Raw genomic sequence first — 16,208 nt, 5'->3', positions numbered from 1 at the left:
TATGGTCTAGTATGGCCTTCTAAGGTCTAGTAGGGGAATGTGCTCCCTCAGGAGAGTGGTCTGGTGGACTGGTCATGAAGCCCGATTTCCCAGTTCCAGATTTGGTAGCTCTGGCCGTAGTGCCACATCCTATCCTCCCTGAGCACCCTTCTGTCCCACTGAGAGACACTTGCACTGCCTTCAGCTACAACCCAATTCTGCCCCATTATAAACACCTGGCTGTGACTCAATTCAAATTACGCACTGCCTGAAAAAAGTAACAACATCCTGGAAAAAGCAAACGCTCATAGGCACAGGAAGATTATGTAAAGCGTGCAAAATAAGCAGGAACGACATGGCTACTTTAGTTTTTACACTCCTTGTTTAGAAATCAATGAGTGTTTTTTGCCTCAAACGTTGAGGACATGAAAACTGTGCTCTTAGTGTACACAGGTGTGCCTTTGGTGTACTCGTGGACAGCAAGGAAGGGCATAAGCAGGGCTCAGAAGATTAAGGGATTCTTGAGGAAAATCTGATCTGACTCACAGAAACCCACAGGGCTCCTCCACATTCATGTAAGCCAGCTAGCTGCTCAAACATCGACATTATGTATTCAAGTGTCCTGCTAACGATACCTTTTGAACTGTCTGGCTTGCTAACTCTCCTACCCACAAAAAACTTGAAAGAGCTCTTGAGGGTAAAAGGCAAAATTATATTTTCATTTGGGAAGTGAAGGATACATCCAACTTTATTTTTGTGGTGACACAATCGTACATTAGTTAGGCTGTAATGCATTGCTAAAACAAACTCACAAACCTAAGAGGTCCCAAAGGCAAGACCTATTGGCTTTGCCAATGCTTGTTTAGATATCTCATTTGTTAAATGGGGCACTTTTAATTTGGTGCCAGACAGGGCCAAACTAGGAACCCAAAGCAGCCCTGGCAAATTTGTGTCCATCCCCTGCACAGTGTGATGCATGCGAACGCAGCAAGCAAGCCTGATGACTGCAAAAGGGACACGGGGAGAGGGTGCTCTCTTCCCTAGAAAATTTTGGAAAAAATTACATAAATGGTGCATTCTACAACACATTGTATTATGTATTCCATTGTATTAGCTTTTAGAGAACAGTAAATGATGACCTTACGGTGCACCAGGATACGATAATCTTGTTGGGGCCCTTCAAGGATTCCCTCACTATCACCCTCCAACAGCGCCCCTCATCTCTCCACTGCCCCTCTCTCACATGTATTTAAATTGTTTTATAGTGCCTCTCATACCAGTGAGGGACTTGGAGCACTTTACATCATGCACACATACAGAGACAATGAGTCATACGTGTGTAAATCAATGTTTAGAAAATGTTTACAACACAAAAAGGGCTACAAGGTGTTAGGATTCACATGCCATCAATTCTGGTTGGCATTTTTTCCGGTTGGAACACAACCCGAGGGTACAAAATGTAACACAGTAGTTGGATTCTCTAATAAGAATGTATTTCTTCCCAAACAAACCAATTTTAGCAGTATTAGGATAATGAATGACTGGGGAAAAAACATAACTTCCAAACCCTCACCATGCAATTTGCATGCAGCTCTCTGTGACAAAAGCAGTAACCCACTGAGCTTTGCCCATTAAATACAGTTCTGTGATTTGTATGGTACAGGTTCTTTGCAGCAGGCATTTTAACCCTCTGCGCTACAACGGATGGGTCAAAACTGGCAATAGACAATACTCCAATCTCTCTCCAACAGGAAGATCAACCACCAGAGATATAAATCTTGACTCTTTTATTGTTGCCTGAAATCTGCTGGGCTTACAAGGAATCCTGCAGTGATTTTTGCGTTTTTGAGAGTGTGAAGTGAGTCATTGTGCTGGACAGCCCTGCGGGTTTTGTTACTGGGGTCGATTTTGCAGTCTCCAGTAATAAAACCAGATGCCCAGTACACCAGCCCAGCCTTGGAGCCAGGGCTTATTTGTTTTCACAGTCAGACCCTGGATGGGGTTCACAAGGGGCTCTGGTGCTCGGGTGTCACAGAAATGGACACCTCGGGCTGCTTTTATGTTATATCCTTAGAAAAGGGTAAACAGTATTTTCAAAAAGACCACATCCCTGAACATAGACACAGGGCCGGCTTTAGTGCTGGTGGCGCCCTGTGCGACAATGTTTGTTGGCGCCCCCCCCAATGACCACCTCCACCACGGATTCTCTCACTAGCACCCTTTAACAGTGACCAAGTCACCATAACCACACTCTCTCAGATGCATTGAATTAGTTATATAGCGCCACTCATACCAGTGTAGGGTGTCCAAGCACTTTGCATCACACACACATTACACAGAGACAATCAATCATACGTGTGTAAATCAGTGTATAGGAAATGTTACATAAGCCAAAGGACTGAAAGTGTAGGAGTCATATGTCATCCATACTGGTAGGCAGTATAGTTTAAGAGTGGTTGGTGTGGAGAAGCACAAACGCAGAGTCGAAAAAGAAACAGCAAAGTTGGGAGTTTTCTTTAATAATAAGAATCGATTTCTAGCCAAATTAACTCTTTTTGCAACATTAATCAATGTTCTAAGAATGTATACTTTGCAGTGTGTATGCAGTTCAAGGATGAAAGTTAAAAGCTCACTATACTATATTAGGACTTTAAGTTATAAATTGCAAGTAACAAAAGGATGCCTCTTTTGAAAGCAGTAATCTGCTGATCTGTTTACATCATACGCACTCTGTAATCTACTTGGTACACGTTCTTTGCAGCAGGCATCTTAACCCTCTGCACTAACTTCACCTAAGTCAAAACCTCAACTTTACAAAACCGTGATCTCTCTCCAGGAAGATAATTAATCACACGAGTTTTCTTGACATGTATGTGAGGCCTGGTAATTGCCGGAGGAAAGAAACGCTGCAGCAGGTGCTTCAAAAGCGTAATAAACTTTCAAACACGGCGCCCCGAGGAAGCCAGCACCCGGTGCGGTGGCACCGGTCGCACCACCCTAAAGCCGGCCCTGCATAGACAGAGAAGCAGTACACATTTTATAAAATATAATACGGAAAACAGCAGATAAGACATTAATTAAACATTTTCCACATTTATTATTAAAACGCGCCAAGGTTTGAGCACAGTCGGCGATGAATTCCACATGAAGTCCTCTTCCTTTCCGTGTGGTATTATCAGTCTGGGTGAGCTGGAAAATAAAGGGCAGATGAGGTCAAGGTCGGGGCCGCCAATGCGTCCTAATGTGTCCATTGTATTGGTCACAGTGGGGGCATGTGGGTGGCCTCCTCACTAAATGAGGTGTAAATCACTGCACAGCCGGGCCCATCAGAGGTAGCCCGGTTTTTGTGCTGATTGATTGCTCCTCCAGTGCCCCACGTCTCCTACAGTGTTGCTGGGCAGGTCCCTGCCCACAGATACAGTGGGGAAGGGGGAGGGGGTCCTGGCAACTGCAGAGGCCTTCCTCGCTATGCAGCACACCGGCCTGGATGATCCTTTAGGTTTTTTTTAAACTCAGAGCATTCCTGCCGTCCCGGGACGCATTTTTGAAATGAAGAAGTAGGGGAAAGGACTTTGTTAAATTAAATAAGTAGGGGCACGCCGTGCCCCTCCGTTCCCGCCCACTTCGACCACTGCGAGAAGGTGAGTGCTTGAGAATTCTGCCTGCATTTCCTTTGTTGTGACACGGCAGCTTGTATGTTAGGAAGGGGAGAGAGGGCGCCCGGCAGGAGCCAGTATGATGCCGAGAAGTTCTTGTGACCGGCAATGGACCGCGTGAGATCCAGTGGGGAGTTTAACATAATTAACTGAGGTGGTCACACGTGGAAGTCTTTAAAGGGTGGATGCGCGCATTCTGTCCATAAGTGGGCGCCAAAAACCTTTACCTTCGGTGGGGACTACCTCTCCCAACAGCAAACTGTGTTTCCAGCGCTTTCTCCAGGAGGGAGGAGCTGCCTGCCTGCAGCGCTAAAAGCGCAAGCCCACAGCGCGGCGCGGGACGGCAATAACTTTTACCTTCGGTGGGGACGACCTGTCCCAACAGCAACCTGTGCTACCAGCACTTTCGCCAGGAGTGAGGAGCTGCCTGCCTGCAGCGCTAAAAGCGCGATCCCACAGCGCGGCGCAGGACGCACGCGGGCCAAGGGCGGGCCCATCATCGCCCGGAAGAGGCTGGACTGGACCGGGCCAGGGCTTTTGGTTTGCATTCAGCGGCACTTGAGGTGAGCCTACGAATGGTCGGCTAGTCACTGTAGTTTTGTGGCTAGCTGCTGCTTTAGGCTCCCTGCTGGCGGGGGTGATTTCCCCACATGGATGGAGTAGTACTCTCTATATGTTGATTCCAGCTGACAATTGGGCTTGTTGCTACTGTCCCGATTGGTGTATTAAGAGACTTGTGGATGGTGCACAGCTCTATTGACCCAGCGAGGTGTGACCCTTTTTACTGCTGCTGCAACAGCTCTGGTGGGACGAGGTCCCAGGGTTTAAAGGCCGGTACCAACTGTAGGAAGGTGGATATCTGACTATGGTTACCCCCAAATTTTTGCCTAGTGTCTAGCTGGTTTTTCGACTTAGTAGGCCTGAGATCCTGCCATTCAGGATCTCAGCCTGTCTGCTCTCTCTGTAAAATGGACTCCATGTACCCTAGGTGCATAACCCATTGGAACTAGATCACCCTGTGAGCCCCTGTACCAGTGTACACTAGGTACCCAGGGCATTGGTGTATCTAAGGCCTACCAGGGGCTGAAGCATGTATTGTGCCACCCCTGGACTGGCCTAACAAATTTGACACAACTGGCTGATCACTCAGCTGGGGTAAGTTGGTGTATCCACCTCTTACTTAGGTGTAGTATACCTATACCTAACCTTAAATGGAACACATGTTAACATATAAGTCACTCCTATGGGAGGCCTTGACAATCCTGAAGGCAGAGTGCTTGGTTCCATGTGAGATGGTGCTCTGGCATGAGCTGAGCCTGTCTGCAGTGGTCGGAACAACTTCCTTCTACCGTTTCCAGATATCGTCATACCATATACTCTTAAGTGCATTATGAACCTCGCGGTTAAATGCTATCTTTGGTTTGGCTTTATCAAAACATGTCGAGTAAGGTGTCATACGAATTGGAATACTAACCCCTCGCCAATTCTGGCGACGGGGTTAGCATTCCACCCTTCTAGAGGGACACAACATGTACAGTACCTGAAACCCGGGTAAAATCAGACATAGCCTCAGCTCCACAAAATGGATGCTGCCACCACAGACACAAGTCTGCCCTCCTGCTGCTGGGAGTCCTTCCAGCTTGGGAGACGTGGACAAAGGGTTTCCTGCCAGGGGAGGTGCGTGCACCACCCCAGACAGGATTTTGTATATTGGTCAGGTAGGGCTTGAATGGAATCAGACATGCCTGAGGCTCACAAGGAGCCTCGTGCATATGCCAGTTCAAACCGGTCCTGGGGCACACCAGCCCCGGACCTGGGGCGAGCTGGACAAAGGATTGGGGGTGTAACCACCCCCCTTCCTGGTCCCACCCTTAGGGAGGGACCTAGCAGGTAGTCCGGCCCCTAGAATCCGCTTAAAGGTAGGAGCTGTGTCCTAAGACTTCAGACATCCTGGAATCAACTTAACTACAAGAAGAAGACGGGAACTTCGACGCTCTGCTGCACAGAGGACTGAAGTAAATCTCCCCTATGGTCAGGGAGTGACCATCTTGCTAACGCAAGCACCAACCAGCTACTCGACGTCTGCTTTGCCGCCGCCTCCCGCCGGAGCCCGAGCCCAGAGCCCGACAAGACCTGGACCTCCAGACCTCTCACCGCCCGATCCACAGTCCTGAAAAGAAGGAACCCGTGGAGGCACCGAAACACGTGGAGCCAGCCATCTTGAAAGACCCACGACAAGCTGCAAGCGCGACAACAGAGGCTCCCTCCAAGTTGTGCTTTTGGTCCTGAGAAGCCCAACATCCGAGCAGCATCTGCACCAAAGGTGAGCCCTCCAGCATCTCCACGATCTGCGTGGGGCCCCTCTGCACTTTGCATCTCGACGCGCCTGCCCAGTCCCTGGCCCGTTGGCTAGTGGCCATTTTGGCGACGAACCTTGAAATCTACAATGCTGGTCTGGTTGCTCCAGACTGGCCCCTGCTGCTCTCCAAAGGAGCAGCCCCTCTGACCTTGTTGGTCAGAACAATCAGCTTTCTCCATTCTTCACAACTTCTGCTTTTGCCAAGGCTTGTTTGCTTCCTTCGAGTCGCCGACACCGCCGACAGCGAGAGCCTGCGTGGGACAGCTCGTGAACCAACTCCTGGACGTCATCAACCTTCAGGGACCACGTGGCTGCGGAGACAAGCTACCCCTCAACACCTGTTTGCACCCGACATCGCCTGGTACCTACCTGGTGCCACGCCGGTCACTGGCTAGTGACTGTGCACACTGTCCCCTCTGCTTTCAGGTCTTCTACAACTCCGATCCACCCTTGGATCCACCGCATCTCTTCTGGACCGACCGCCTGCAGCATCTTTGTCATCAGGCCCCATTGAATCGATAGACGAAACCCGACGCACTTCGAGACCTATGCACCCGCTTCCTGTGGGTGAGGTAAAGCTGGCACTCCGGTGCCCAAGTATAGAGAAACCTCTCTAGTGTCTGTGTTTTAAGTCCCAAGTTCGTAGTCCATCCTGAAGACCCTTCTAGCAGTAACTTTTGAACTTTTACGCACCCATTGAAAACCTATGGGAGCCCGCGTGTAACTTTCCTCACTGCACACGCAACCCGTGGACCTCCTGGTCACTAACTGAAGTTAGCTCCTTGTAGGCCCAGCGATTCTAGAGGCCCTAGGCCCTTTCCCTTTCCTACTCGTGGTACTTATACCACTATTTTAGTATATGGTTCGATCGGCCGCCAGGGCCTATCCATATAAAGTGCAACTTCTGTATATTGTAATACTTTCTTGTTTAACGATTTGTGCTCCTGTGCTCATAAAGAGTCTAGGGGATACTTTGAGTAATAAATACATATATATTTTGAATATATATCTGTGTGGTGTCCTTTCATTGGTATAAAAGGGGGTTACATATGGTAAAACAGCTTGCTTAACACGCTTTAATGAGTTTAGCCTCAAAGACTGCTTAGCCTACGCTACCACTAGGGCAGCTAGTCAGAAAAGGTTGACTTACAACCACACCATAAGGGTTGCTTGGCATGGTACAAGGTGGTCACTTTAACTAGTGAACATCATATACCAGGCCAACTTCTCACACCAACCTATTGTCATTGGTGCCGACACCCTGGGATAGGACTTAAACCCCCAGAGTGTCCCTTGACTATTTCAGCTGACGCAAGCGAGGAGGAGGTGTGTTAACTGCGCTAAAGCACTGCCTCTTCCATCGTGGTGTGGGACGCTGCTCGGCGGTAGCTTGGAGGAGGCTGAGCTGAGCCACCCCACCTACATAAGGTATCTTATTAGGGGGGTCAGTCTAATTTTATTACTGGGTTATCATGCCCCCAGTTGGGGTTAGTCTTTTGGGGAAACGAAAATCTAGTGTAGGGGGCGGAGTAGTTGGAACCCTTGATGCGTTCCTAACTAGGGCCGAATCCGCGCTCATGCACAAGATCCAACTTACGGAGCGTAGGTTATCGTTAGAACCCCTACCATCAATAGGCCCAGGTAACCCTGCCCCTCCCATTATGCCAACCCAAACTAACGCCCCTATAGTTGCTCCTATAGGCTTGTTGAGGCAGGTTACTCCCGTCTCATCGGTGCCCCCTGATCCCACCCCAGTTAGTCCAGATAATTCTTATCTATCCTCTCCTGTTACCACTAGGGGTCGGAAAGCTAAACAATCTAAGCTGGGGGTGGTGGGTGTAGGGGGAGAACCGCCACCAAAGAAAAAGAAAGCCCGTGCCCTAGTTAAAACACAATCTTATCAGACAGGGGGTATAATTCGGAAGGCTCTATTAAGGGGGCTGGGGTGCGCCAGCAACTCCCTAGTGATTGTTCCATTGTTGACGATATTCCTGACCCAGAACACTGCAGGAAGGAAGATCAGAGCAAAGAGCTACTGCAGAAAATGTCTTCTCTAATTGACCCCGTGTTGCTGAAACTGGCTTCAATTGAAGACAGACTCACTAAAATAGAGCAAGGGCTCCTTAGAATTCCCCCATCCGACCACACCATATTACCAGGCCATAATGTCCAACCAGGTGATGGGCGGGTGGACCACAACCGACTGGGGGGGTGTCAGCAAAGTGAGTGGCTTGTAAATACTATACCCAATCTCCCTATTGAAGCCCCGGCTAATAATCAATCAAACCCCCCCAATTGTAGGTGGTCCTGGTCCACATGGTGTCCCCTCAGCCCCTCCGGCTCAGAGATTGGGTAGTTTGCATTCATTGCATCAATTGCTAGCAGAGACACTCCACCCCCCAACCTCTCTACACCTACCACCGGAGGCCACCCCTTATACTGTTGTTTTAGGGAATGTCCCGGAGCTTGGACCTCAGGCAAGGGAACATTGGTCTACCCTACGCAATAAGGCCCTACACTTTCTCAGTACAAGAACTGGGCTAACAACAGACCTGTTTACAGAATTCAAAATGGTGCGCAGGGTTCCTTGGGTGGGGAAGTTCCAGAAAATGTTTAGGGGGGATTGTGTGGTCTTGAGTTTTAGATCACCTAGCTTGGTTCAATACATCTTGTCGAGGGCAGGGAATCGCGCTGTAATGGATTCCATTTCTGTATTACCATTGGGTTTCTTCTATCAATCCATCACTGAACTTAGTGGTGCCAATACAAGAGGGACTCTTCAAACACACGGGTTGTGTGAAAACTTTGTCCCCGTGAGTAATCGATCCGATGCCCTTTCTACTCTGGATAGTAATGACTGACTCGGCTGCGATGGGGGGCCTGTAATAATTACAGCAAGCCCAATTGAGGGGTACGGGGGATTCGAACAAGGTTCCCCAACTAGAGATCTTTTTGATAGGCCTGTATTACGGTCTATACAGGCAGCCGTGGTTGTGGGGTTTTCATTGGGCTCTTGGAACATCGCGGGGCTTTTGCCCAAAACTGAATCCAGTGACTGGTCAACTTTCATTGATCAGCATGATATCTGGGTATTTCAGGATACGTGGGCCATGGACCAAGTCCACCACCCTGGGTTTCTTAATTTTTCTAAACCAGCACTAGGGGGGCGTAAGGGGAGGCCTTCGGGCAGTCTAACATGCTGGGTGAGACAACAAGTGAGCTTCACTGTTAAGGAAGTATATATTGACAGCCCGGATATCTTGGCCCTTTGTTTATGCTCGGGTCATGATAGGGATATTCTGCTAATCAACATCTATGCAAGAGGTCAGCCGGGGGGCAGGCGATCTGAGACTGTTGAAATCCCTGATGGGTTTCTGGACAGTTGGAAAGTAGGGCACTATTTGATCATAGCGGGGGATTTTAATTGTTGTTTTGAACCCCTTGGTTTTAAGGATGGTAATCTAACCTCCGACGAGGACTCCCAATGGAAGATCCCCTCCTTAGATCTCAGACCAATTAAAAAATGGACTGAAGCTGCTCTGCAGCTCAAGGGGATGTGTCTGGAGAAGGGAGTAAGGGCAGCAAATAGAAGGACCCAGTCGGTTCGGATGGGTGCACATACTTATAACAACGGCCTAAGATCAAGCAGGATAGATTACATCCTTGTTAGTGTCGATTTTTTGGTACACTTATATGATATGATGGTCGTTGAGCGGGCCGAAAGTGATCATGACCCACTAGTACTATCTTTATTGGCACCAAGCTTAATAGTCAATCCTAATATAGCTGAGGCACACAACTTAGTGGAAGCCGCTGTCACGAATGATGAAAGAAGAGTTAGATGGGCCATGCTTATCAAAAGAGAGGGGGATCTTGAAGAGATGAAGTCTATGGTTGGCCATTCGGTTGCTATTCTTAATAGTTGTCACTCTCAGGAGGTCATGAACCGTACTGCTCCGATCGTACATAGGGAGCTATTCACTAGTCTAAAACCATTTTTTATCAAATGTAACTCTAGGAAAAGTAATTCAAGCGTCAAGATGGCTACCTGGTATAATAAGCTTTGTAGAGATTCATATCGGGAGTTAACAAAAGCTATTAGATCTAAAAATATGGGCAAGGTAAGATTGGCTAGGTCCAAGTATAAAGCAGTTCAAAAAGCAGCTAAGAAGGATTGGGACGAAAAACGCTGGCTCGACCTACTTGATGCTAGTCTCGAGAGAGACACGGCTAAATTTTGGCAGTTAGTCAAGTCGGGCAGTAATGGGACACCACACATACCGGTGAACCATGTAGCGCCAGACTCGTGGGTTGAGTTTTTTAAAGCCCAATTCTCTATTGTAAATACTGTTGATACTTATCCACTACCAGGTCTAACGTCTAACACCTTGCTGTTTGACAACCTCGAGGTTGAGAAGGTCCTCTCTCTGTTGCCCAAAGGGAGGGCTCCTGGTCCGGACTGTATACCGGCTGACTTGTTCCAGTACGACAAAGAGAACTGGGTCAAATACATCACAATTATAGCCAATGCCATAGCCAGTGGTGCACCTCTCCCCGATACCTGGTCTGGAGCCATTATATTACCGATATATAAAAAGGGTGATCGCTCGTCTCCTGGCAATTATAGGCCAATTAGCCTTATTGACTCTATGCAGAAAATAATCGCCAGATTGGTCCTTAGTCGAATCCAAGCGTGGATTGAGGGGAATGAGATTTTGTCACCTTTGCAGGCAGGCTTTCGCCCTTTTACCAGCACCATTGACCAGGTTTTTAGGTTTACTATGATTTACTGGAAGGTAGTCATTATAGGAGGAGGGTCCCTATACGCAGCCTTTATTGACCTTAAATCTGCTTTTGACTTGGTGCCACGTAATAAAATGTGGCACGCCTTTTTGGAAGTAGGGATGCCTCAGGAGCTATTAGCCTTGATAATTAAGTTGCATAAGTTGAACTACGCCCAGGTGCGGTGGGGCTCAAAGGGCGAGATCCCAGCTAGTTTCCCTGTCCTAAAGGGTGTGCGCCAAGGATGCGTCCTGGCGCCGACACTGTTCTCCCTGTTTATCAACAGGGTGGTCCAATACTATTCCACATACCACACAGACGCCCCAAGCTTGGGGGGGCTTAGGATGCCATTGCTCATGTTCGCGGACGATACCCTGATCCTATCTAAGACACAGAAGGGACTGCAGGCTGCATTGTCCAGGTTCGAGGAGTTCTGCCGCGACCATGGGCTTGTGGTTAATGTGGACAAGACCAAGTTTATGGTCTTTCACCATCATAAGACCATTCAAAGCTCTGTATTCATGAACAATGCCCCTTTGGAACAGACAGAAGCATTTGCATACCTGGGGATTACTCTGGGTAAGAAACTTAGCTGGAAACCACACATTGATCTTTTAGCTTTGAAACATGCCCAGCTGGCAGGAGCCCTTGTTAAAGAACACAAGCTCTCATTTACCAAGCCTATGGCCCCTGTTTTAAAGCTATATAATACCAAGGTTATTACCTCAATTCTATATGGAGCGGAACTATGGGGTTTCGAGAACATTTCCTCCTTGACACAAGCCCAGAATAAATTTGTCAGAGCTATTACGAGTCTTCCGCAATCCACTCCACTATTGCCCCTTTTTTTGGATCTGGGTTGGCTTCGAATTAAGTATTTAGCTCGTTTTAGACCAATAGCGTTTTGGCGACGACTTTGGGTTACCCCTGAGCTTTCCCAATATGCGAAATCCCTCATGGATTTCAGGGGGGTTGGCTGTACAGGGAAGGTCAAATGGTTACAGGATGTAAAAAACTCCCTGTGTGGGATGGGGATGAGTGGCCTGTGGACGCACCCCGATGAAAATCCATTTCCGTCCAAAAGGGAACTCAAGGCCGCCTATTGGGATATGGTCAAGAACAAATATTTTTTTTCTTCCATTAGGCCCACCCTATCCTCGGACTATCTGATGCATAAACAGGATTTTGTGTTTGAAGCATACTGGGATATTATTTCTAGACCGGTGGACAGAAAACTATACCATCAGTTTAGGGTTGGCTCTCTCCCAATCAACGCCTTTACTTCTAAATGGCGGTCGAATGGGTCTGAGCATTGTCCTGTCTGCCCAGCTTCGTTGGAATCCATATCCCATTTTCTGTTGGTGTGCCTGGCTTATAAATCCCCCAGGCTTAAATGGCTCAAACCAATTTGTACGAACATGGGTACTAGATCGGCCATGGTGGCATTAAGGATTTTGCGGACATCTACTGACGCTCCTATAGTTGTAGCTTTGGCGAAATTCCTGAGATGGGCATGGTTTATTTGCTGCAAAAAACTAGGAGAAACGCAGGCCTAGCTGTAGCCATAACAATGTGATATAACTCCAGTATGGCATTACTAATTAATTCATTTTTAGCTATATGATCTACTGGTCTTGCACTGTATTTTTGTATTTACATGGTTTTATAGTGGTTCTCGATTGCTGATTATTTTTATTTGATATATATATTGTACTAATTACTGATTTGATATTTTGTTTTGATTGTTTACATGGCATTGTGTTTTTATCCAAAAAGTCCCTTTTTAGCTTTTTTGTATGAACTGTCTTTTATGATTATTTTAATCGAAATAAAGACTTAACGAACGACACTGTGAATTATCAAAAGTTGTTGGAAGTTTTAGATAGGATCGGTATTAAAGGGAAAGCTTTTGCTTTGCTCAAGTCTTTCCTCGCGGAGCGGGAACAGTTTGTGGCGCTTTCAGATTTTGAGTCACCTAACTTCACATTGCCCTGTGGAGTACCCCAGGGCTCTTCGTGGAGCCCCACTCTTTTTAATATTTATGTTGCTCCGTTGGCTAGGCTTATTCGATCTATGGGCTTCTTCTATCTCCTATGCCGATGACACCAAGATGGTGGTGTCAGTGACAGGTTCACCATCAGACAAGGCAGCGCAGTTCCACACCTGTCTCCGTCAAGTCGGGGACTGGATGGTAGCGAACTGTCTGAAATTGAACTCCGGGAAGACCGAAGTGCTACTTTTTGGCGGGCACACACATTTTTGGTCTCCTGCATTGTGGCCCTCGGATCTGGGCTCCCTACCTAATCCAGTGAATAAAGTAAAGAACTTAGGTGTCACGTTTGATTCCATGCTCTCTTTTGAGGGTCATGTGAACCAGGTTTCCTCAACATCCTTCTACACTTTAAAATTACTTAGAAGGATTCTTCCATTTATGCCGGCCAATCTGCGGAAATTAGTGGTTTCGGCTCTTGTTTTATCCAAGGCCGACTACTGTAATGGCGTTTTTATCAACCTTCGGAAAAAATGTCTGACAAAGTTACAGATTGTGCAGAATGCAGCAGCACGTTTACTGTTGAACGTCCCAAAACACAAATCTGTCTCTATGATGCTTAAAGAACTACACTGGTTTTTAAAGCTCTTCATGACATAGGACCCGCCTTTTTTAAACAGAATTTGCAACCTTACATTCCGGCCCGTCATCTCCGCTCAGCTTATGCTCATAACCTGGTAGTTCCCAGGTTCAAAAAATGTTCTTGGGGAGGAAGAAGCTTCCTGGTCGGTACGACCCGACTTTGGAATTCGCTTCCACTAAGGCTAAAAGAAGAAACCCATCTGTTGGCCTTCAGAAAGGCATTAAAAATGTGGCTCTTTAATCTCTGATGTGGCAAAATCTGTCTGGTATCTTTTGTCTGATGAGCTAGCGCCTTGACACCCTCAGGTGAATGTTTTGCGCTTATAAATATCTTTTTCATTTCATTTCTCTGCAAGTAGAATACCCAGCAAGGAAATTCAGGGGGAGTTGGTGGTGAAGTCTTTGTGTCCCTGAGACTTCAGAACAGGAGGCAAGCTCAGCTTCAAGCCCTTGGAGATCTTCCTCAAGATAGTAAAAGTACACACCAAGTTCCTTTTCTCCCTTCCTTGGCAATAACGTAACCACTGCAGGCCAACCCCAGAAATAGCAAAACAGCACAGGGGCATTCTCCTCCTTCAGCTTCCTTGGTTCTTCTCCTTGGCAAAGGTTCGTCTTGATTCCCAGAAGTGATCTAAAGTTCTGGGGTCTGGGCCCCAATATTTATACCAGTAAATCCTTTGTCCTCTGAAGGCAGAGGGTGCCTGTGCCCAGTCAAAACCAGTTCTGTGCAGCTTCCTGGCAGAAGGTGGAGACAGCATTGTTGAAAGCAGACCTGGCCCAGGTAGCTGAAAGGAAATCTCCTCCCCCTACTCTCCATTCTATGAGGGCTCAGGTCAGTGAAAGGAAATCTCCGCACCCGCCCCCACCCTTATTCAATGTAGGTCCTATTCAGCACAGACCGTCCTGACCCATCAGACTGCTAGAGCCAAGACTCTCTCCCGCCTCCTGTCTCTCACAAACCAGACATGGACTACACAAACCTAGCAGAGGCAGGCTGGATGGTTAAGCAAGAAAATACCTGCTTTCTAAAAGTGGTATTTTCAAACACAGAATGTAAAAATCACCCACACAAGATGTAGTTTAACATTCTGAGTTCATTCATACTAAACTTTATTTTCCCATCTTGTTCCTAGGGTCAGTTATGATTATAAGATGTTATAATCAAACTTCCCATTCTGGCCTATGGGAACAAATAGCCATGCCAAAGTAAAAAACGAAATTGGCTGTAATTCACTATCAGGACATGCCACACACATCAGGGCATGTCCTACCTTTTACATACAATGCACCCTGCCCTTGGGCCTACCTTACGGGTGTAACATGTAGAAAAGGGAAGGTTTAGGGACTGGCAAGTGTGTGCACTTGCCAAGTTGACATGGCAGCCCCAGGCTGCACACAGGCTCTGCAATGGCAGGCCTGAGCCATATTTTACAATCTGCTTCTGTGGGTGGCACAACCAGTGCTGCCAGCCCACCAGCAGCATTTGATTTACAGGCCCTGGGCACACATGGTGCACTGTGCAAGGGTCTGACAAGTAAATCAAATAAGCCAATCATGGAGTCACTAATCCATTACAACAATTTACAATAGGGAGCACTTGCACTTTGGCACTGAATAGCAGTGGCAAAGTGCCCAAAGCATCTAGCCCAGCAAAACACATAGCAAAAATACAGGAGGCAGCAGCAAAAAAATGGAAGGGAGACCAACGCCAATAATGCCAGGTCTAACAACAAGCTACTGTAGGATATAATGCATTCCTAATCTAACCTATCACAAGCACCGTAGGATAGAATGCATTCCTAGTCTAACCTATCACAAGCACCGTAGGATAGAATGCATTCCTAGTCTAACCTATCACAAGCACCGTAGGATAGAATGCAGTCCTAGTCTAACCTATCACAAGTACCGTAGGATAGAATGCATTCCTAGTCCAACCTATCACAAGTACCGTAGGATAGAATGTATTCCTAATCTACCCTATCACAAGTACCGTAGGATAGAATGCATTCCTAGTCTAACCTATCACAAGTACCATGGGATAGAATGCATTCCTTGTCTAACCTATCACAAGTACCGTAGGATAGAATGCATTCCTAGTCTAACCTATCACAAGTACCGTAGGATAGAATGCATTGATAATACGGTGGGTGGAATATCTGTTACGTTTGTGAAGGAGTAACCTGTCCTCCAAGCTCTAAATCAGGCCCTATGTCTTCACTCACCAATGCACCTGAAGAGGGCTGTATGTGTTTCAAGGATAGGCGTCTGTCCTCCATGCCCGGCTCTCAGGTTGGGGCATGTAAAGTCCTGGTCCTCTATACGGGCTCTCAGGTCGGGGCATGGAAAGTCCTGGTCCTCCCTGCCCGGCTCTCAGGTCGGGGTATGTAAAGTCCTGGTCCTCCATGCCCGGCTCTCAGGTCGGGCATGTAAAGTCCTGGTCCTCCGTGCCCGGCTCTCAGGTCGGGGCATGTAAAGTCCTGGTCCTCCATACGGGCTCTCAGGTCGGGGCATGTAAAGTCCTGGTCCTCCGTACGGGCTCTCAGGTCGGGGCATGTAAAGTCCTGGTCCTCCATACAGGCTCTCAGGTCGGGGCATGTAAATTTCTGGTCCTCCATACGGGCTCTCAGGTCAGGGCATGTAAAGTCCTGGTCCTCAGTGCCCGGCTCTCAGGTTGGGGCATGTAAAGTCCTGGTCCTCCATACGGGCTCTCAGGTCGGGGCATGTAAAGTTCTGGTCCTCCATGCCCGGCTCTCAGGTCGGGGCATGTAAAGTCCTGGTCCTCCATACGGGCTCTCAGGTC

General features: G+C 47.7%; 1 protein-coding gene across 1 annotated transcript in view; it reads left to right on the top strand.

The window, feature by feature from the left end:
- The first annotated feature begins 3,521 nt into the window (after positions 1 to 3,521).
- The window catches only part of RTN4RL2 (reticulon 4 receptor like 2), a 32,090-nt gene continuing 19,403 nt past the window's right edge, over positions 3,522 to 16,208 (top strand). Inside the window, exon 1 of the mRNA XM_085651422.1 lies at positions 3,522 to 3,620. The gene's annotated coding sequence lies outside the window, so the exon portion shown is untranslated. The remainder of the gene's footprint in view (positions 3,621 to 16,208) is intronic.

The sequence above is a fragment of the Triturus cristatus genome, chromosome 4_1 (assembly GCF_964204655.1).
Source record: "Triturus cristatus chromosome 4_1, aTriCri1.1, whole genome shotgun sequence".
Taxonomy (NCBI): domain Eukaryota; kingdom Metazoa; phylum Chordata; class Amphibia; order Caudata; family Salamandridae; genus Triturus; species Triturus cristatus.
Note: the sequence above shows the minus strand (reverse complement) of the source record. Positions and strands in the feature narration are given on the sequence as shown.